The sequence below is a fragment of the Nothobranchius furzeri genome, chromosome 15 (assembly GCF_043380555.1).
Source record: "Nothobranchius furzeri strain GRZ-AD chromosome 15, NfurGRZ-RIMD1, whole genome shotgun sequence".
Classification (NCBI taxonomy): Eukaryota; Metazoa; Chordata; class Actinopteri; order Cyprinodontiformes; family Nothobranchiidae; genus Nothobranchius; species Nothobranchius furzeri.
This window is the reverse complement of record NC_091755.1, coordinates 16,416,223-16,440,727: the sequence shown is the minus strand read 5'-3', so window position 1 is coordinate 16,440,727 and position 24,505 is coordinate 16,416,223.

Here is a 24,505-nt window from a genome sequence, read left to right as displayed (position 1 = left end):
CCTATCACCCACAGTCATCCGGACAGGTCGAACGGATGAACCGCACGGTCGTCTCCATGCTCAAAAAGTGCGTCTGCTCCACGGGGAAGGACTGGGACGTCAAGCTCCCTCTGGTCCTGATGGCCATACGGTCCACTCCCCAGAGATCCACGGGGGTTACGCCCTTTGAGATGATGACCGGCAGACTGATGACTCTACCACTGCACCTCCTGTATCACCCAGAGGATGTCAGTGTTGCCACTGCCTATACCGCTCATCAGTATGTGGCAGACTTGAAAACACACCTCAGAGCTACGTTCGCGCACGCTCAGAAGAAACTGGAGACCAACGTAGAAGGCGCTAATGCCTACTACGACCAAATGACAACCAGCCGCGAATACGAGGTGGGTGACAAAGTATTCTACTTTCGGTTCGCCCAACCGGCACGCAAAGCTAAGAAGTTCCTGCCCTGCTGGTCAGGACCATTTGAGATCGTGGCAAAACTCTCTCCAGTTGCATACAGGTTACGCATCACCAAAGCGAGACAGGAGCCTGTCTACAAATGGGTGCATGCAAACCAAATCAAACCCTACGTCAAACCATCCCCGCGGGTACAGAGACCAGACTCCCCGCAGGAGATAGACGTAGTCTCGACATAGTTCTATGCATGGAAATGGAAAGGGGGGGAAGTGCACGTTTAACCCACTAACATGTACTAACCGACAAAGAACCAAGCCCCCCCCCGCCGTCATTTTCACTAACCAAGAGAAACTCCTTCCTAGACCGCTAACAGGATGTACCTACTAAAACCTTACAGAGTACTCTGGTACTTATACTAGGCTCTGATTAATGAATCTGTACGTGCAATCAAGACTTTGTCTGAAACCATACATCAGGATATTGTGTACACACGAGTGGTGAGAGATTTGATGCAGGACCTGCTCAGGGAAGTAAGTTCCACGCTGGACAGCTTGGTTGAAAGTCGTATTTCCCCGTACTTGGTACCACTGGACCTGCTCAAAGTTAGCTTGACAGCTGCTACCCCTCTACTGTGCACCTTTCACAAATCCACCTAGCGTACAGCCTAAGTAGTGCAATGCCCATTCACGTTGGAAAAAAAAAAAATTAGAACTCGGTTTCCTGTTAAACGTTCCCATAATTGTGACACCTCACATCTATAGGTTTAGGTCGATGCTGAACATTGGTATTTGAAAGGACGGTAGGCATTTCCACTTTGAACTAGAAACCTGACACTCCATCACCTCAACCTCGAACAGCATGACTCAGAGTTTGAGATCATGGACGCTTTCCAGGGTTATAACTTTGCCTTCGATTTAGAAATTGACCAACAATTACTGATTGAAGGAACCAAATTTGTTAAGTTCACACAAACCCCGCGTGAACTTACTTTGACGATACATTGACACAGATTATACGACTTTAATCTGCACATTGGTCGCCCTGGGGATGGGATGGCTCATCACGGCCGTGATTGCTTATTCCGCCTACAGGCGTGTTAAGAAACTCCAAGATAAGATGCACTTGCTCACCTACGGTGTGCCTCGTAACCGCGTTCGGGGAGACTCCAAGCGTGAATGTACCACACCTGTCTAAAGGGGGTGAGCAACATTTTCTTTGTTATTCTGTAAACCTAAGAGTAGTTCTCATTTTAGTCTACCTCACATATTTATCTGAGTGTTGCAGTATGTCACATTCTTTATAAGCTACACACTGACTGTATGACCTAAGAATGTATTTTATGAGACCTCCAGGTTGCTATGAATTTTCTTGGAGGTTATATGTTTTTTTTTTGGGTTTTCTGTATTTTTCTTTCTTACTTGGTCACATATTAACTAGTGGTTATGTGCCGGCCCAGCTCAGTCTGTCAATGACTCTGTCTGACGCACCAGCACATTGTAGTACCTCTTAGTTTATGGTCCTTGTTTTAGCCCAAAGACTGTCCTGATCCACCCTTTGGACCAAAAAGGGGGGAATCTTGGGACCACATAGGTCAATGCGCGTTTGCGAACTATGGACCTCGTACATCACCGCGTGATCCATAAACTGAACTGTATGGCCGGCGGTGAGATGCCTTTGTGTCCACTCGTGGAGTTAACCGCCCACCGACCTTCCTCCTTCTACACTACTACCTCTCGCATGGACGACATCATCATTGCGTACCACCTGCGTGAGTGGCTTCTTCTCGTTATGCGCGTTGGGGACTATCCCGTTTCCTATCCTCTTTGTGCCTGACAAAGACAAAGACCAAAGGCGCCAGGATCCAAGACAAAGACCAAAGACAAAGGCGTCCAAGGAGACCAACGTCCTAAGGGACAAACCCACCTGTGCTTCCGACAATCAAGTCGACCTACGTTCATGAGGAACAAACCCATCTGTGCTTCCGACGATCGAGCTTTGGGCGCGATCCCCGAAACCAAAAGGGGGAATGTTGAGGGTCTGACCTCATGAGGAAATTACTATGCAGTGATTTTCTCCAAAATGACTGTGCTTAAATTGCTCTGAAAAGCAAATAATCACATCAGCGCCAAGAAACTTCATTTCCCATGATGCTTTGCACACGGAAGCATTGGGTGATGTCACCGCCTAGTACCAGAAACACGTTCTGCGCATGTGCGGGAAGCCGTGGAGCTTTTCCCGCGAACTAAGACCATAAATCTTCAGCAGAGACAAAGAATCCTCGTTCTTTTGCCCAGGATACCTGGCGGTAAGGACACGCTTGTCAACGCTCCGACAACTTGAGCACGCGGAAGCTCTAAGTGCCAAGTTGAGCCACGGAACTGCTGGAAACTAAACTGCAAGCCCATCAGATCTGCTCGTTTCTGCTCCCCTCCAGCTGATGTTTGAGGACACAGAACTGCGGAGGAAAGCAACAACTCCATCAAGCACGCTGTAAGTTATAACTCAGCACAGAAAGAAACTTTGCTGTCTCTGTCCAGCCCGTGGAGAAACACTCGTGAACGCCAAACAACGGAGAAAGCATCAAACCGACGGATGACGCTGGAAACTGCGGAGAAAAACGGAGAACCGTCAAGTCATAACAGCGGGGGACGCCTTGCTGCTTTGGTGATCAGAAAACTCATTTTTTTCTCTCCTTTTCTTCTCCCGTTTCCTCTATAGTCCAGAATAAGCAATAAAACCGCGCTATTGCTTAAAAAGTAGCTTCGTGTTTTCCTCTTTCGTCCCAAACACGTCCGTCGGGTCATTTTGAAAGAATAAACTGCTTATTGATCATTGTTTGGTATCTTAAAATGGTTTCTGTCATGGCCAGGCTGAAAGTAAAAGATATTAATTTGTGATTAATCTTTTGTGTTGTTTCATGATCTTTTGAAATGTTTTGAGTGATTTAAGGTTAAGTTACTACTGATTCTAAGTGCTTTGGAAGTTAAAGTGCAAGTTGCCACCCACACTTTAGCCAGACAAAGGGGTCAGCCATCTTGTATTCAAGACTCCATTTTGAATCCATACACACGCACACACACACACACACACACACACACACTACTCCTTTGTGAGAACAAAGGACCCCATTCATACATCCTCCATCACATGCAAACACATCCATCTTCAATCATATCACACGGTTATTATTCATCTATTCCACTGTTTATTCATTTGACAAATTGTTAATTAAATGTTATAAAAATCAGATTTTTGTGTCCAGTAGCTTTGTTGTGTCGAAGAGAAGTCTCTGCTCCAAGGATTCTACGAACTTCAAGAAAGACTGATAAGAGTTTTGGATTCATTTCCCTTTCTAATTAAAGGGTGGTGCCCCGAAGATATCTAAGAATATCTTAATTAATTAATAAATCAGTAAATAGTTCCATATTTACAGAATTTATTGAAGAATCCAAAAGTAAGTTAAAGCTTACGAATTGTTCGCTCCTAATAACCCCAACACACAATTTCACATCATTCTGGGTTCATTTGTGTGAAAAAAAGGTCCAATCAGGCTGAAACGTTACAGGAAGGTAGAATCTATTTAGTTGTAAGTGATCTGAACGTTTCATGATGATAGCGCTTTCCTAAGGGGATCAAACCATGTCCCAAAGGTCACCGGATCTGGTGTCAATTTAAAGAAGTAGTCCAGTTACACATTTGTGGGCTTATAACTTGGCTTCTGAATGTCCTAGAGAGATCAGGTTTGTTTTAGTGTACTCCAATCAACAGCCCCTACAACCACAAAAGGAATGGAGTCATTAGCCTTATGGTTTGTAAATGGCACCCAGAATTATGTTGCACGAAGCACAATTTCACATCATTCTGGGTCCATTTGTGTGAAAACAAGGTCCAATCAGGCTGAAACATTACAAGAAGGTAGAATCTATTGAGTTGTAAGTGATCTGAACGTTTCATGATGATCTCACATTCCCATAGGGGTCAAACCATGTCCCAAAGGTCACCGGGCCTGGTGTCACTTTAAAGAAGTAGTCCAGTTACACCTTTGTGGGCTTATAACTTGGCTTCTGAATGTCCTAGAGAGGTCAGGTTTGTTTTAGTGTACTCCAATCAACAGCCCCTACAACCACAAAAAGGAATGGAGTCATTAGCACTTATGGTTTGTAAATGGCAACCAGAATTATATTGCACGAAGCACAATTTCACATCATTCTGGGTCCATTTGTGTGAAAACAAGGTCCAATCAGGCTGAAACGTTACAGGAAGGTAGAATCTATTGAGTTGTAAGTGATCTGAACGTTTCATGATGATAGCACTTTCCTAAGGGGGTCACACCATGTCCCAAAGGTCACCGGATCTGGTGTCAATTTAAAGAAGTAGTCCAGCTACACATTTGTGGGCTTATAACTTGGCTTCTGAATGTCCTAGAGAGATCAGGTTTGTTTTAATGTACTCCAATCAACAGCTCCTACAACCACAAAAAGGAATGGAGTCATTAGCATTTATGGTTTGTAAATGGCACCCAGAATTATGTTGCACGAAGCACAATTTCACATCATTCTGGGTTCATTTGTGTGAAAACAAGGTCCAATCAGGCTGAAATGTTACAGGAAGGTAGAATCTATTTAGTTGTAAGTGATCTGAACGTTTCATGATGATAGCACTTTCCTAAGGGGGTCAAACCATGTCGCAAAGGTCACCGGATCTGGTGTCAATTTAAAGAAGCAGTCCAGTTACACATTTGTGGGCTTATAACTTGGCTTCTGAATGTCCTAGAGATATCAGGTTTGTTTTAATGTACTCCAATCAACAGCCCCTACAACCACAAAAAGGAATGGAGTCATTAGCACTTATGGTATGTAAATGGCACCCAGAATTATGTTGCACGAAGCACAATTTCACATCATTCTGGGTTCATTTGTGTGAAAACAAGGTCCAATCAGGCTGAAACGTTACAGGAAGGTAGAATCTATTGAGTTGTAAGTGATCTGAACGTTTCATGATGATAGCACTTTCCTTAGGGGGTCAAACCATGTCCCAAAGGTCACCGGATCTGGTGTCAATTTAAAGAAGTAGTCCAGTTACACATTTGTGGGCTTATAACTTGGCTTCTGAATGTCCTAGAGAGATCAGGTTTGTTTTAATGTACTCCAATCAAGAGCCCCTACAAACACAAAAGAGAATGGAGTCATTAGCACTAATGGTTTGTAAATGGCACCCAGAATTATGTTGCACGATGCACAATTTCACATCATTCTGGGTCCATTTGTGTGAAAACAAGGTCCAATCAGGCTGAAACGCTACAAGAAGGTAGAATCTATTGAGTTGTAAGTGATCTGAACGTTTCAAGATGATCGCACATTCCTATAGGGGGTAAAACCATTTCCCAAAGGTCACCGGGCCTGGTGTCACTTTAAAGAAGTAGTCCAGTTACACCTTTGTGGGCTTATAACTAGGCTTCTGAATGTCCTAGAGAGGTTAGGTTTGTTTTAGTGTACTCCAATCAAAGCCCCTACAACCACAAAAAGGAATGGAGTCATTAGCACTTATGGTTTGTAAATGGCACCCAGAATTATGTTGCACGAAGCACAATTTCACATCATTCTGGGTTCATTTGTGTGAAAACAAGGTCCAATCAGGCTGAAACGTTACAGGAAGGTAGAATCTATTGAGTTGTAAGTGATCTGAACGTTTCATGATGATAGCACTTTCCTAAGGGGGTCAAACCATGTCCCAAAGGTCACCGGATCTGGTGTCAATTTAAAGAAGCAGTCCAGTTACACATTTGTGGGCTTATAACTTGGCTTCTGAATGACCTAGAGAGATCAGGTTTGTTTTAATGTACTCCAATAAACAGCCCCTACAACCACAAAAAGGAATGGAGATATTAGCACTTATGGTTTGTAAATGGCACCCAGAATTATGTTGCACGAAGCACAATTTCACATCATTCTCGGTTCATTTGTGTGAAAACAAGGTCCAATCAGGCTGAAACGTTACAGGAAGGTAGAATCTATTGAGTTGTAAGTGATCTGAACGTTTCAAGATGATCGCACATTCCTATAGGGGGTCAAACCATGTCCCAAAGGTCACCGGGCCAAGTGTCACTTTAAAGAAGTAGTCCAGTTACACCTTTGTGGGCTTATAACTTGGCTTCTGAATGTCCTAGAGAGGTTAGGTTTGTTTTAGTGTACTCCAATCAACAGCCCCTACAACCACAAAAAGGAATGGAGTCATTAGCACTTATGGTTTTTAAATGGCACCCAGAATTATGTTGCATGAAGCACAATTTCACATCATTCTGGGTTCATTTGTGTGAAAACAAGGTCCAATCAGGCTGAAACGTTACAGGAAGGTAGAATCTATTGAGTTGTAAGTGATCTGAACGTTTCATGATGATAGCACTTTCCTAAGGGGGTCAAACCATGTCCCAAAGGTCACCGGATCTGGTGTCTAAAGAAGTAGTCCAGTTACAAATTTGTGGGCTTATAACTTGGCTTCTGAATGTCCTAGAGAGATCAGGTTTGTTTTAGTATACTCCAATCAACAGCCCCTACAACCACAAAAAGGAATGGAGTTATTAGACTTATGGTTTTTAAATGGCACCCAGAATTATGTTGCACGAAGCACAATTTCACATCATTCTGGGTTCATTTGTGTGAAAACAAGGTCCAATCAGGCTGAAATGTTACAGAAAGGTAGAATCTAATGCGTTGTAAGTGATCTGAACGTTTCATGATGATAGCACTTTCCTAAGGGGGTCAAACCATGTCCCAAAGGTCACCGGATCTGGTGTCAATTTAACCCTTTGATGCATAATGGTCACTACAGTGGACAGGTACTCAAAATGGTTATTTATTTGTTTTTACTATTAAGCACAGCTGTTGAAGACTTTATTGCATTTGAGCCCCTCCATTTGGACTTCAGTAAGCCAAGCCAACATATTTCATGCTCAGAATGCATGCTGTCCACTGAGGTGGACATGTAATAAATTATTTGTAAATTATAAAATTTTACAAAAAAATATTTGTTGAAATTTGTTTCATTCACACCTAACGCTGAAAGAAAAAAATTGTTAAAAAAATCATAGTTGAAGATTTCATAATTCATGCATCAGAGGGTTAAAGAAGTAGTCCAGTTACACATTTGTGGGCTTATAACTTGGCTTCTGAATGTCCTAGAGCGATCAGGTTTGTTTTAGTGTACTCCAATCAACAGCCCCTACAACCACAAAAAGGAATGGAGTCATTAGCACTTATGGTTTTTAAATGGCACCCAGAATTATGTTGCACGAAGCACAATTTCACATCATTCTGGGTTCATTTGTGTGAAAACAAGGTCCAATCAGGCTGAAACGTTACAGGAAGGTAGAATCTATTGAGTTGTAAGTGATCTGAACGTTTCATGATGATAGCACTTTCCTATGGGGGTCAAACCATGTCCCAAAGGTCACCGGATCTGGTGTCAATTTAAAGAAGTAGTCCAGTTACACATTTGTGGGCTTATAACTTGGCTTCTGAATGTCCTAGAGAGATCAGGTTTGTTTTAGTGTACTCCAATCAACAGCCCCTACAACCACATAAAGGAATGGAGTCATTAGCACTTATGGTTTGTAAATGGCACCCAGAATTATGTTGCACGAAGCACAATTTCACATCATTCTGGGTCCATTTGTGTGAAAACAAGGTCCAATCAGGCTGAAACATTACAGGAAGGTAGAATCTATTAAATTGTAAGTGATCTGAACGTTTCATGATGATAGCACTTCCCTAAGGGTGTCAAACCATGTCCCAAAGGTCACCGGATCTGGTGTCTAAAGAAGTAGTCCAGTTACACATTTGTGGGCTTATAACTTGGCTTCTGAATATCCTAGAGAGATCAGGTTTGTTTTAGTATACTCCAATCAACAGCCCCTACAACCAGAAAAAGGAATGGAGTCATTAGCCCTTATGGTTTTTAAATGGCACCCAGAATTATGTTGCACGAAGCACAATTTCACATCATTCTGGGTTCATTTGTGTGAAAACAAGGTCCAATCAGGCTGAAACGTTACAGGAAGGTAGAATCTATTGAGTTGTAAGTGATCTGAACGTTTCATGATGATAGCACTTTCCTAAGGGGGTCAAACCATGTCCCAAATGTCACCGGATCTGGTGTCAATTTAAAGTAGTAGTCCAGTTACACATTTGTCGGCTTATAACTTGGCTTCTGAATGTCCTGGAGAGGTCAGGTTTGTTTTAATGTACTCCAATCAACAGCCCCTACAACCTCAAAAAGGAATGGAGTCATTAGCACTTATGGTTTGTAAATGGCACCCAGAATTATGTTGCACGAAGCAAAATTTCACATGATTCTGGGTTCATTTGTGTGAAAACAAGGTCCAATCAGGCAGAAACGTTACAGGAAGGTAGAATCTATTGAGTTGTAAGTGATCTGAACGTTTCATGATGATAGCACTTTCCTATAGGGGGTCAAACCATGTCCCAAAGGTCACCGGGCCTGGTGTCACTTTAAAGAAGTAGTCCAGTTACACCTTTGTGGGCTTATAACTTGGCTTCTGAATGTCCTAGAGAGATCAGGGTTGTTTTAGTGTACTCCAATCAACAGCCCCTACAACCACAAAAAGGAATGGAGTCATTAGCACTTATGATTCTTAAATGGCACCCAGAATTATGTTGCAGGAAGCACAATTTCACATCATTCTGGGTCCATTTGTGTGAAAACAAGGTCCAATCAGGCTGAAACATTACAGGAAGGTAGAATCTATTGAGTTGTATGTGATCTGAACGTTTCAAGATGATCACACATTCCTATAGGGGGTAAAACCATGTCCCAAAGGTCACCGGGCCTGGTGTCACTTTAAAGAAGTAGTCCAGTTACATCTTTGTAGGCTTATAACTTGGCTTCTGAATGTCCTAGAGAGATCAGGTTTGTTTTAATGTACTCCAATCAACAGCCCCTACAACCACGAAAAGGAATGGAGTCATTAGCACTTATGGTTTGTAAATGGCACACAGAATTATGTTGCACGAAGCACAATTTCACATCATTCTGGGTTCATTTGTGTGAAAACAAGGTCCAATCAGGCTGAAACGTTACAGGAAGGTAGAATCTATTGAGTTGTAAGTGATCTGAACGTTTCATGATGATAGCACTTTCCTAAGGGGTTCAAACCATGTCCCAAAGGTCACCGGATCTGGTGTCAATTTAAAGAAGTAGTCCAGTTACACATTTGTGGGCTTATAACTTGGCTTCTGAATGTCCTAGAGAGATCAGGTTTGTTTTAGTGTACTCCAATCAACAGCCCCTACAACCACAAAAAGGAATGGAGTCATTAGCACTTATGGTTTATAAATGGCACCCAGAATTATGTTGCACGAAGCACAATTTCACATCATTCTGGGTCCATTTGTGTGAAAACAAGGTCCAATCAGGCTGAAACATTAAAGGGAGGTAGAATCTATTAAGTTGTAAGTGATCTGAACGTTTCATGATGATAGCACTTCCCTAAGGGGGTCAAACCATGTCCCAAAGGTCACCGGATCTGGTGTCTAAAGAAGTAGTCCAGTTACACATTTGTGGGCTTATAACTTGGCTTCTGAATGTCCTAGAGAGATCAGGTTTGTTTTAGTATACTCCAATTAACAGCCCCTACAACCACAAAAAGGAATGGAGTCATTATCACTTATGGTTTTTAAATGGCACCCAGAATTATGTTGCACGAAGCACAATTTCACATCATTCTGGGTTCATTTGTGTAAAAACAAGGTCCAATCAGGCTGAAACGTTACAGGAAGGTAGAATCTATTGAGTTGTAAGTGATCTGAACGTTTCATGATGATAGCACTTTCCTAAGGGGGTCAAACCATGTCCCAAAGGTCACCGGATCTGGTGTCAATTTAAAGTAGTAGTCCAGTTACACATTTGTGGGCTTATAACTTGGCTTCTGAATGTCCTAGAGCGATCAGGTTTGCTTTAGTTAACTCCAATCAACAGCCCCTACAACCACAAAAAGGAATGGAGACATTAGCACTTATGGTTTTTAAATGGCACCCAGAATTATGTTGCACGAAGCACAATTTCACATCATTCTGGGTTCATTTGTGTGAAAACAAGGTCCAATCAGGCTGAAACGTTACAGGAAGGTAGAATCTACTGAGTTGTAAGTGATCTGAACGTTTCATGATGATAGCACTTTCCTAAGGGGGTCAAACCATGTCCCAAAGATCACCGGATCTGTTGTCAATTTAAAGAAGTAGTCCAGTTACACATTTGTGGGCTTATAACTTGGCTTCTGAATGTCCTAGAGAAAACAGGTTTGTTTTAGTGTACTCCAATCAACAGCCCCTACAAACACAAAAAGGAATGGAGTCATTAGCACTTATGGTTTGTAAATGGCACCCAGAATTATGTTGCACGAAGCACAATTTCACATCATTCTGGGTTCATTTGTGTGAAAACAAGGTCCAATCAGGCTGAAACGTTACAGGAAGGTAGAATCTATTGAGTTGTAAGTGATCTGAACGTTTCATGATGATAGCACTTTCCAAAGGGGGTCAAACCATGTCCCAAAGGTCACCGGATCTGGTGTCAATTTAAAGAAGTAGTCCAGTTACACATTTGTGGGCTCATAACTTGGCTTCTGAATGTCCTAGAGAGATCAGGTTTGTTTTAGTGTACTCCAATCAACAGCCCCTACAACCACAAAAAGGAATGGAGTCATTAGCACTTAAGGTTTGTAAATGGCACCCAGAATTATGTTGCAGGAAGAACAATTTCACATCATTCTGGGTCCATTTGTGTGAAAACAAGGTCCAATCAGGCTGAAACGCTACAAGAAGGTAGAATCTATTGAGTTGTAAGTGATCTGAACGTTTCAAGATGATCGCTCATTCCTATAGGGGGTAAAACCATGTCCCAAAGGTCACCGGGCCTGGTGTCACTTTAAAGAAGTTGTCCAGTTACACCTTTGTGGGCTTATAACTTGGCTTCTGAATGTCCTAGAGAGGTCAGGTTTGTTTTAGTGTACTCCAATAAACAGCCCCTACAACCACAAAAAGGAATGGAGTCATTAGCACTTATGGTTTGTAAATGGCACCCAGAATTATGTTGCACGAAGCACAATTTCACATCATTCTGGGTTCATTTGTGTGAAAACAAGGTCCAATCAGGCTGAAACATTACAGGAAGGTAGAATCTATTGAGTTGTAAGTGATCTGAACGTTTCATGATGATAGCACTTTCCTAAGGGGGTCAAACCATGTCCCAAAGGTCACTGGATCTGGTGTCAATTTAAAGAAGTAGTCCAGTTACACATTTGTGGGCTTATAACTTGGCTTCTGAATGTCCTAGAGAGATCAGGTTTGTTTTAATGTACTCCAATCAACAGCCCCTACAACCACAAAAAGGAATGGAGTCATTAGCACTTATGGTTTGTAAGTGGCACCCAGAATTATGTTGCAGGAAGCACAATTTCACATCATTCTGGGTCAATTTGTGTGAAAACAAGGTCCAATCCGGCTGAAACGCTACAAGAAGGTAGAATCTATTGAGTTGTAAGTGATCTGAACGTTTCAAGATGATCGCACATTCCTATAGGGGGTCAAACCATGTCCCAAAGGTCACCGGGCCAAGTGTCACTTTAAAGAAGTAGTCCAGTTACACCTTTGTGGGCTTATAACTTGGCTTCTGAATGTCCTAGAGAGGTTAGGTTTGTTTTAGTGTACTCCAATCAACAGCCCCTACAACCACAAAAAGGAATGGAGTCATTAGCACTTATGGTTTGTAAATGGCACCCAGAATTATTTTGCACGAAGCACAATTTCACATCATTCTGGGTTCATTTGTGTGAAAACAAGGTCCAATCAGGCTGAAACGTTACTGGAAGCTAGAATCTATTGAGTTGTAAGTGATCTGAACGTTTCATGATGATAGCGCTTTCCTAAGGGGGTCAAACCATGTCCCAAAGGTCACCGGATCTGGTGTCAATTTAAAGAAGTATTCCAGTTACACATTTGTGGGCTTATAACTTGGCTTCTGAATGTCCTAGAGAGATCAGGTTTATTTTAGTGTACTCCAATCAACAGCCCCTACAACCACAAAAAGGAATGGAGTCATTAGCACTTATGGTTCTTAAATGGCACCCAGAATTATGCTGCACTAAGCACAATTTCACATGATTCTGGGTCCATTTGTGTGAAAACAAGGTCCTCCGGCTGAAACGCTACAAGAAGGTAGAATCTATTGAGTTGTAAGTGATCTGAACGTTTCAAGATGATCGCACATTCCTATAGGCGGTCAAACCATGTCCCAAAGGTCACCGGGCCAAGTGTCACTTTAAAGAAGTAGTCCAGTTACATCTTTGTGTGTGGGCTTATAACTTGGCTTCTGAATGTCCTAGAGAGATCAGGTTTGTTTTAGTGTACTCCAATCAACAGCCCCTAGAACCACAAAAAGGAATGGAGACATTAGCACTTATGGTTTTTAAATGGCACCCAGAATTATGTTGCACGAAGCACAATTTCACATCATTCTGGGTTCATTTGTGTGAAAACAAGGTCCAATCAGGCTGAAACGTTACAGGAAGGTAGAATCTATTGAGTTGTAAGTGATCTGAACGTTTCATGATGATAGCACTTTCCTAAGGGGGTCAAACCATGTCCCAAAGGTCACCGGATCTGGTGTCTAAAGAAGTAGTCCAGTTACAAATTTGTGGGCTTATAACTTGGCTTCTGAATGTCCTAGAGAGATCAGGTTTGTTTTAGTATACTCCAATCAACAGCCCCTACAACCACAAAAAGGAATGGAGTCATTAGACTTATGGTTTTTAAATGGCACCCAGAATTATGTTGCACAAAGCACAATTTCACATCATTCTGGGTTCATTTGTGTGAAAACAAGGTCCAATCAGGCTGAAACGTTACAGGAAGGTAGAATCTAATGCGTTGTAAGTGATCTGAACGTTTCATGATGATAGCACTTTCCTAAGGGGGTCAAACCATGTCCCAAAGGTCACCGGATCTGGTGTCAATTTAAAGAAGTAGTCCAGTTACACATTTGTGGGCTTATAACTTGGCTTCTGAATGTCCTAGAGCGATCAGGTTTGTTTTAGTGTACTCCAATCAACAGCCCCTACAACCACAAAAAGGAATGGAGTCATTAGCACTTATGGTTTTTAAATGGCACCCAGAATTATGTTGCACGAAGCACAATTTCACATCATTCTGGGTTCATTTGTGTGAAAACAAGGTCCAATCAGGCTGAAACGTTACAGAAAGGTAGAATCTATTGAGTTGTAAGTGATCTGAACGTTTCATGATGATAGCACTTTCCTAAGGGGGTCAAACCATGTCCCAAAGGTCACCGGATCTGGTGTCAATTTAAAGAAGTAGTCCAGTTACACATTTGTGGGCTTATAACTTGGCTTCTGAATGTCCTAGAGAGATCAGGTTTGTTTTAGTGTACTCCAATCAACAGCCCCTACAACCACAAAAAGGAATGGAGTCATTAGCACTTTTGGTTTGTAAATGGCACCCAGAATTATGTTGCACGAAGCACAATTTCACATCATTCTGGGTCCATTTGTGTGAAAACAAGGTCCAATCAGGCTGAAACATTACAGGAAGGTAGAATCTATTAAATTGTAAGTGATCTGAACGTTTCATGATGATAGCACTTCCCTAAGGGGGTCAAACCATGTCCCAAAGGTCACCGGATCTGGTGTCTAAAGAAGTAGTCCAGTTACACATTTGTGGGCTTATAACTTGGCTTCTGAATGTCCTAGAGAGATCAGGTTTGTTTTAGTATACTCCAATCAACAGCCCCTACAACCACAAAAAGGAATGGAGTCATTAGCACTTATGGTTTTTAAATGGCACCCAGAATTATGTTGCACGAAGCACAATTTCACATCATTCTGGGTTCATTTGTGTGAAAACAAGGTCCAATCAGGCTGAAACGTTACAGGAAGGTAGAATCTATTGAGTTGTAAGTGATCTGAACGTTTCATGATGATAGCACTTTCCTAAGGGGGTCAAACCATGTCCCAAATGTCACCGGATCTGGTGTCAATTTAAAGTAGTAGTCCAGTTACACATTTGTCGGCTTATAACTTGGCTTCTGAATGTCCTGGAGAGGTCAGGTTTGTTTTAATGTACTCCAATCAACAGCCCCTACAACCTCAAAAAGGAATGGAGTCATTAGCACTTATGGTTTGTAAATGGCACCCAGAATTATGTTGCACGAAGCAAAATTTCACATCATTCTGGGTTCATTTGTGTGAAAACAAGGTCCAATCAGGCAGAAACGTTACAGGAAGGTAGAATCTATTGAGTTGTAAGTGATCTGAACGTTTCATGATGATAGCACTTTCCTATAGGGGGTCAAACCATGTCCCAAAGGTCACCGGGCCTGGTGTCACTTTAAAGAAGTAGTCCAGTTACACCTTTGTGGGCTTATAACTTGGCTTCTGAATGTCCTAGAGAGATCAGGGTTGTTTTAGTGTACTCCAATCAACAGCCCCTACAACCACAAAAAGGAATGGAGTCATTAGCACTTATGGTTCTTAAATGGCACCCAGAATTATGTTGCAGGAAGCACAATTTCACATCATTCTGGGTCCATTTGTGTGAAAACAAGGTCCAATCAGGCTGAAACATTACAGGAAGGTAGAATCTATTGAGTTGTAAGTGATCTGAACGTTTCAAGATGATCGCACATTCCTATAGGGGGTAAAACCATGTCCCAAAGGTCACCGGGCCTGGTGTCACTTTAAAGAAGTAGTCCAGTTACATCTTTGTAGGCTTATAACTTGGCTTCTGAATGTCCTAGAGAGATCAGGTTTGTTTTAATGTACTCCAATCAACAGCCCCTACAACCACAAAAAGGAATGGAGTCATTAGCACTTATGGTTTGTAAATGGCACCCAGAATTATGTTGCACGAAGCACAATTTCACATCATTCTGGGTCCATTTGTGTGAAAACAAGGTCCAATCAGGCTGAAACGCTACAAGAAGGTAGAATCTATTGAATTGTAAGTGATCTGAACATTTCAAGATGATCGCACATTCCTATAGGGGGTAAAACCATGTCCCAAAGGTCACCGGGCCTGGTGTCACTTTAAAGAAGTAGTCCAGTTACACCTTTGTGGGCTTCTAACTTTGCTTCTGAATGTCCTAGAGAGGTTAGGTTTGTTTTAGTGTACTCCAATCAACAGCCCCTACAACCACAAAAAGGAATGGAGTCATTAGCACTTATGGTTTGTAAATGGCACCCAGAATTATGTTGCACGAAGCACAATTTCACATCATTCTGGGTCCATTTGTGTGAAAACAAGGTCCAATCAGGCTGAAACGTTACAGGAAGGTAGAATCTATTGAGTTGTAAGTGATCTGAACGTTTCATGATGATAGCACTTTCCTAAGGGGTTCAAACCATGTCCCAAATGTCACCGGATCTGGTGTCAATTTAAAGTAGTAGTCCAGTTACACATTTGTCGGCTTATAACTTGGCTTCTGAATGTCCTGGAGAGGTCAGGTTTGTTTTAATGTACTCCAATCAACAGCCCCTACAACCTCAAAAAGGAATGGAGTCATTAGCACTTATGGTTTGTAAATGGCACCCAGAATTATGTTGCACGAAGCACAATTTCACATCATTCTGGGTCCATTTGTGTGAAAACAAGGTCCAATCAGGCTGAAACGCTACAAGAAGGTAGAATCTATTGAGTTGTAAGTGATCTGAACATTTCAAGATGATCGCACATTCCTATAGGGGGTAAAACCATGTCCCAAAGATCACCGGGCCTGGTGTCACTTTAAAGAAGTAGTCCAGTTACACCTTTGTGGGCTTATAACTTTGCTTCTGAATGTCCTAGAGAGGTTAGGTTTGTTTTAGTGTACTCCAATCAACAGCCCCTACAACCACAAAAAGGAATGGAGTCATTAGCACTTATGGTTTGTAAATGGCACCCAGACTTATGTTGCACGAAGCACAATTTCACATCATTCTGGGTCCATTTGTGTGAAAACAAGGTCCAATCAGGCTGAAACGTTACAGGAAGGTAGAATCTATTGAGTTGTAAGTGATCTGAACGTTTCATGATGATAGCACTTTCCTAAGGGGTTCAAACCATGTCCCAAATGTCACCGGATCTGGTGTCAATTTAAAGTAGTAGTCCAGTTACACATTTGTCGGCTTATAACTTGGCTTCTGAATGTCCTGGAGAGGTCAGGTTTGTTTTAATGTACTCCAATCAACAGCCCCTACAACCTCAAAAAGGAATGGAGTCATTAGCACTTATGGTTTGTAAATGGCACCCAGAATTATGTTGCACGAAGCAAAATTTCACATCATTCTGGGTTCATTTGTGTGAAAACAAGGTCCAATCAGGCAGAAACGTTACAGGAAGGTAGAATCTATTGAGTTGTAAGTGATCTGAACGTTTCATGATGATAGCACTTTCCTATAGGGGGTCAAACCATGTCCCAAAGGTCACCGGGCCTGGTGTCACTTTAAAGAAGTAGTCCAGTTACACCTTTGTGGGCTTATAACTTGGCTTCTGAATGTCCTAGAGAGATCAGGGTTGTTTTAGTGTACTCCAATCAACAGCCCCTACAACCACAAAAAGGAATGGAGTCATTAGCACTTATGGTTCTTAAATGGCACCCAGAATTATGTTGCAGGAAGCACAATTTCACATCATTCTGGGTCCATTTGTGTGAAAACAAGGTCCAATCAGGCTGAAACATTACAGGAAGGTAGAATCTATTGAGTTGTAAGTGATCTGAACGTTTCAAGATGATCGCACATTCCTATAGGGGGTAAAACCATGTCCCAAAGGTCACCGGGCCTGGTGTCACTTTAAAGAAGTAGTCCAGTTACATCTTTGTAGGCTTATAACTTGGCTTCTGAATGTCCTAGAGAGATCAGGTTTGTTTTAATGTACTCCAATCAACAGCCCCTACAACCACAAAAAGGAATGGAGTCATTAGCACTTATGGTTTGTAAATGGCACACAGAATTATGTTGCACGAAGCACAATTTCACATCATTCTGGGTTCATTTGTGTGAAAACAAGGTCCAATCAGGCTGAAACGTTACAGGAAGGTAGAATCTATTGAGTTGTAAGTGATCTGAACGTTTCATGATGATAGCACTTTCCTAAGGGGTTCAAACCATGTCCCAAAGGTCACCGGATCTGGTGTCAATTTAAAGAAGTAGTCCAGTTACACATTTGTGGGCTTATAACTTGGCTTCTGAATGTCCTAGAGAGATCAGGTTTGTTTTAGTGTACTCCAATCAACAGCCCCTACAACCACAAAAAGGAATGGAGTCATTAGCACTTATGGTTTGTAAATGGCACCCAGAATTATGTTGCACGAAGCACAATTTCACATCATTCTGGGTCCATTTGTGTGAAAACAAGGTCCAATCAGGCTGAAACATTACAGGAAGGTAGAATCTATTAAGTTGTAAGTGATCTGAACGTTTCATGATGATAGCACTTCCCTAAGGGGGTCAAACCATGTCCCAAAGGTCACCGGATCTGGTGTCTAAAGAAGTAGTCCAGTTACACATTTGTGGGCTTATAACTTGGCTTCTGAATGTCCTAGAGAGATCAGGTTTGTTTTAGTATACTCCAATCAACAGCCCCTACAACCACAAAAAGGAATGGAGTCATTAGCACTTATGGTTTTTAAATGGAACCCAGAATTATGTTGCACGAAGCACAATTTCACATCATTCTGGGTTCATTTGTGTAAAAACAAGGTCCAATCAGGCTGAAACGTTACAGGAAGGTAGAATCTATTGAGTTGTAAGTGATCTGAACGTTTCATGATGATAGCACTTTCCTAAGGGGGTCAAACCATGTCCCAAAGGTCACCAGATCTGGTGTCAATTTAAAGAAGTAGTCCAGTTACACATTTGTGGGCTTATAACTTGGCTTCTGAATGTCCTAGAGCGATCAGGTTTGCTTTAGTGTACTCCAATCAACAGCCCCTACAACCACAAAAAGGAATGGAGACATTAGCACTTATGGTTTTTAAATGGCACCCAGAATTATGTTGCACGAAGCACAATTTCACATCATTCTGGGTTCATTTGTGTGAAAACAAGGTCCAATCAGGCTGAAACGTTACAGGAAGGTAGAATCTACTGAGTTGTAAGTGATCTGAACGTTTCATGATGATAGCACTTTCCTAAGGGGGTCAAACCATGTCCCAAAGATCACCGGATCTGGTGTCAATTTAAAGAAGTAGTCCAGTTACACATTTGTGGGCTTATAACTTGGCTTCTGAATGTCCTAGAGAAATCAGGTTTGTTTTAGTGTACTCCAATCAACAGCCCCTACAACCACAAAAAGGAATGGAGTCATTAGCACTTATGGTTTGTAAATGGCACCCAGAATTATGTTGCACGAAGCACAATTTCACATCATTCTGGGTCCATTTGTGTGAAAACAAGGTCCAATCAGGCTGAAACGCTACAAGAAGGTAGAATCTATTGAGTTGTAAGTGATCTGAACATTTCAAGATGATCGCACATTCCTATAGGGGGTAAAACCATGTCCCAAAGGTCACCGGGCCTGGTGTCACTTTAAAGAAGTAGTCCAGTTACACCTTTGTGGGCTTATAACTTTGCTTCTGAATGTCCTAGAGAGGTTAGGTTTGTTTTAGTGTACTCCAATCAACAGCCCCTACAACCACAAAAAGGAATGGAGTCATTAGCACTTATGGTTTGTAAATGGCACCCAGAATTATGTTGCACGAAGCACAATTTCACATCATTCTGGGTCCATTTGTGTGAAAACAAGGTCCAATCAGGCTGAAACGTTACAGGAAGGTAGAATCTATTGAGTTGTAAGTGATCTGAACGTTTCATGATGATAGCACTTTCCTAAGGGGGTCAAACCATGTCCCAAAGGTCACCGGATCTGGTGTCAATTTAAAGAAGTAGTCCAGTTACACATTTGTGGGCTTATAACTTGGCTTCTGAATGTCCTAGAGAGATCAGGTTTATTTTAGTGTACTCCAATCAACAGTCCCTACAACTACAAAAAGGAATGGAGTCATTAGCACTTATGGTTTTTAAATGGCACCCAGAATTATGTTGCACGAAGCACAATTTCACATCATTCTGGGTTCATTTGTGTGAAAACAAGGTCCAATCAGGCTGAAACGTTACAGGAAGGTAGAATCTATTGAGTTGTAAGTGATCTGAACGTTTCATGATGATAGCACTTTCCTAAGGGGGTCAAACCATGTCCCAAAGGTCACCAGATCTGGTGTCAATTTAAAGAAGTAGTCCAGTTACACATTTGTGGGCTTATAACTTGGCTTCTGAATGTCCTAGAGCGATCAGGTTTGCTTTAGTGTACTCCAATCAACAGCCCCTACAACCACAAAAAGGAATGGAGACATTAGCACTTATGGTTTTTAAATGGCACCCAGAATTATGTTGCACGAAGCACAATTTCACATCATTCTGGGTTCATTTGTGTGAAAACAAGGTCCAATCAGGCTGAAACGTTACAGGAAGGTAGAATCTACTGAGTTGTAAGTGATCTGAACGTTTCATGATGATAGCACTTTCCTAAGGGGGTCAAACCATGTCCCAAAGATCACCGGATCTGGTGTCAATTTAAAGAAGTAGTCCAGTTACACATTTGTGGGCTTATAACTTGGCTTCTGAATGTCCTAGAGAAATCAGGTTTGTTTTAGTGTACTCCAATCAACAGCCCCTACAACCACAAAAAGGAATGGAGTCATTAGCACTTATGGTTTGTAAATGGCACCCAGAATTATGTTGCACGAAGCACAATTTCACATCATTCTGGGTCCATTTGTGTGAAAACAAGGTCCAATCAGGCTGAAACGCTACAAGAAGGTAGAATCTATTGAGTTGTAAGTGATCTGAACATTTCAAGATGATCGCACATTCCTATAGGGGGTAAAACCATGTCCCAAAGGTCACCGGGCCTGGTGTCACTTTAAAGAAGTAGTCCAGTTACACCTTTGTGGGCTTATAACTTTGCTTCTGAATGTCCTAGAGAGGTTAGGTTTGTTTTAGTGTACTCCAATCAACAGCCCCTACAACCACAAAAAGGAATGGAGTCATTAGCACTTATGGTTTGTAAATGGCACCCAGAATTATGTTGCACGAAGCACAATTTCACATCATTCTGGGTCCATTTGTGTGAAAACAAGGTCCAATCAGGCTGAAACGTTACAGGAAGGTAGAATCTATTGAGTTGTAAGTGATCTGAACGTTTCATGATGATAGCACTTTCCTAAGGGGGTCAAACCATGTCCCAAAGGTCACCGGATCTGGTGTCAATTTAAAGAAGTAGTCCAGTTACACATTTGTGGGCTTATAACTTGGCTTCTGAATGTCCTAGAGAGATCAGGTTTATTTTAGTGTACTCCAATCAACAGTCCCTACAACTACAAAAAGGAATGGAGTCATTAGCACTTATGGTTTTTAAATGGCACCCAGAATTATGTTGCACGAAGCACAATTTCACATCATTCTGGGTTCATTTGTGTGAAAACAAGGTCCAATCAGGCTGAAACGTTACAGGAAGGTAGAATCTATTGAGTTGTAACTGATCTGAACGTTTCATGATGATAGCACTTTCCTAAGGGGGTCAAACCATGTCCCAAAGGTCACTGGATCTGGTGTCAATTTAAAGAAGTAGTCCAGTTACACATTTGTGGGCTTATAACTTGGCTTATGAATGTCCTAGAGAGATCAGGTTTGTTTTAATGTTCTCCAATCAACAGCCCCTACAACCACAAAAAGGAATGGAGTCATTAGCACTTATGGTTTGTAAGTGTCACCCAGAATTATATTACACGAAGCACAATTTCACATCATTCTGGGTCAATTTGTGTGAAAACAAGGTCCAATCCGGCTGAAACGCTACAAGAAGGTAGAATCTATTGAGTTGTAAGTGATCTGAACGTTTCAAGATGATCTCACATTCCCATAGGGGGTCAAACCATGTCCCAAAGGTCACCGGGCCAAGTGTCACTTTAAAGAAGTAGTCCAGTTACACATTTGTGGGCTTATAACTTGGCTTCTGAATGTCTTAGAGCGATCAGGTTTTCTTTAGTGTACTCCAATCAACAGCCCCTACAACCACAAAAAGGAATGGAGACATTAGCACTTATGGTTTTTAAATGGCACCCAGAATTATGTTGCACGAAGCACAATTTCACATAATTCTGGGTTCATTTGTGTGAAAACAAGGTCCAATCAGGCTGAAACAATACAGGAAGGTAGAATCTATTGAGTTGTAAGTGATCTGCACGTTTCATGATGATCGCACTTTCCTAAGGGGGTCAAACCATGTCCCAAAGGTCACCGGATCTGGTGTCACTTTAAAGTAGTCCAGTTACACATTTGTGGGCTTATAACTTGGCTTCTGAATGTCCTAGAGAGGTCAGGTTGTTTTAGTGTACTCCAATCAACAGCCCCTACAACCACAAAAAGGAATGGAGTCATTAGCACTTATGGTTTTTAAATGGCACCCAGAATTATGTTGCACGAAGCACAATTTCACATCATTCTGGGTTCATTTGTGTGAAAACAAGGTCCAATCAGGCTGAAACGTTACAGGAAGGTAGAATCTACTGAGTTGTAAGTGATCTGAACGTTTCATGATGATAGCACTTTCCTAAGGGGGTCAAACCATGTCCCAAAGATCACCGGATCTGGTGTCAATTTAAAGAAGTAGTCCAGTTACACATTTGTGGGCTTATAACTTGGCTTCTGAATGTCCTAGAGAGATCAGGTTTGTTTTAGTGTACTCCAATCAACAGCCCCTACAACCACAACAAGGAATGGAGTCATTAGCACTTATGGTTTGAAAATGGCACCCAGAATTATGTTGCACGAAGCACAATTTCACATCATTCTGGGTCCATTTGTGTGAAAACAAGCTCCAATCAGGCTGAAACGCTACAAGAAGGTAGAATCTATTGAGTTGTAAGTGATCTGAACGTTTCAAGATGATCGCACATTCCTATAGGGGGTAAAACCATGTCCCAAAGGTCACCGGGCCTGGTGTCACTTTAAAGAAGTAGTCCAGTTACACCTTTGTGGGCTTATAACTTGGCTTCTGAATGTCCTAGAGAGGTTAGGTTTGTTTTAGTGTACTCCAATCAACAGCCCCTACAACCACAAAAAGGAATGGAGTCATTAGCACTTATGGTTTTTAAATGGCACCCAGAATTATGTTGCACGAAGCACTATTTCACATCATTCTGGGTCCATTTGTGTGAAAACAAGGTCCAATCAGGCTGAAACGTTACAGGAAGTTAGAATCTATTGAGTTGTAAGTGATCTGAACGTTTCGTGATGATAGCACTTTCCTAAGGGGGTCAAACCATGTCCCAAAGGTCACCGGATCTGGTGTCAATTTAAAGAAGTAGTCCAGTTACACATTTGTGGGCTTATAACTTGGCTTCTGAATGTCCTAGAGAGATCAGGTTTATTTTAGTGTACTCCAATCAACAGTCCCTACAACTACAAAAAGGAATGGAGTCATTAGCACTTATGGTTTTTAAATGGCACCCAGAATTATGTTGCACGAAGCACAATTTCACATCATTCTGGGTTCATTTGTGTGAAAACAAGGTCCAATCAGGCTGAAACCTTACAGGAAGGTAGAATCTATTGAGTTGTAACTGATCTGAACGTTTCATGATGATAGCACTTTCCTAAGGTGGTCAAACCATGTCCCAAAGGTCATTGGATCTGGTTTCAATTTAAAGAAGTAGTCCAGTTACACATTTGTGGGCTTATAACTTGGCTTCTGAATGTCCTAGAGATATCAGGTTTGTTTTAATGTACTCCAATCAACAGCCCCTACAACCACAAAAAGGAATGGAGTCATTAGCACTTATGGTTTGTAAGTGTCACCCAGAATTATATTGCACGAAGCACAATTTCACATCATTCTGGGTCAATTTGTGTGAAAACAAGGTCCAATCCGGCTGAAACGCTACAAGAAGGTAGAATCTATTGAGTTGTAAGTGATCTGAACGTTTCAAGATGATCTCACATTCCCATAGGGGGTCAAAACATGTCCCAAAGGTCACCGTTCCAAGTGTCACTTTAAAGAAGTAGTCCAGTTACACATTTGTGGGCTTATAACTTGGCTTCTGAATGTCATAGAGAGGTTAGGTTTGTTTTAGTGTACTCCAATCAACAGCCCCTACAACCACAAAAAGGAATGGAGTCATTAGCACTTATGGTTTGTAAATGGCACCCAGAATTATGTTGCACGAAGCACTATTTCACATCATTCTGGGTCCATTTGTGTGAAAACAAGGTCCAATCAGGCTGAAACGTTACAGGAAGTTAGAATCTATTGAGTTGTAAGTGATCTGAACGTTTCGTGATGATAGCACTTTCCCAAGGGGGTCAAACCATGTCCCAAAGGTCACCGGATCTGGTGTCAATTTAAAGAAGTAGTCCAGTTACACATTTGTGGGCATATAACTTGGCTTCTGAATGTCCTAGAGAGATCAGGTTTGTTTTAATGTACTCCAATCAACAGCCCCTACAACCACAAAAAGGAATGGAGTCATTAGCAGTTATGGTTTGTAAATGGCACCCAGAATTATTTTGCACGAAGCACAATTTCACATAATTGTCGGTTCATTTGTGTGAAAACAAGGTCCAATCAGGCTGAAACGTTACTGGAAGCTAGAATCTATTGAGTTGTAAGTGATCTGAACGTTTCATGATGATAGCGCTTTCCTAAGGGGGTCAAACCATGTCCCAAAGGTCACCGGATCTGGTGTCAATTTAAAGAAGTAGTCCAGTTACACATTTGTGGGCTTATAACTTGGCTTCTGAATGTCCTAGAGAGATCAGGTTTGTTTTAGTATACTCCAATCAACAGCCCCTACAACCACAAAAAGGAATGGAGTCATTAGCACTTATGGTTTGTAAATGGCATCCAGAATTATGTTGCACGAAGCACAATTTCACATCATTCTGGGTCCATTTGTGTGAAAACAAGGTCCAATCAGGCTGATACGTTACAAGAAGGTAGAATCTATTGAGTTGTAAGTGATCTGAACGTTTCATGATGAT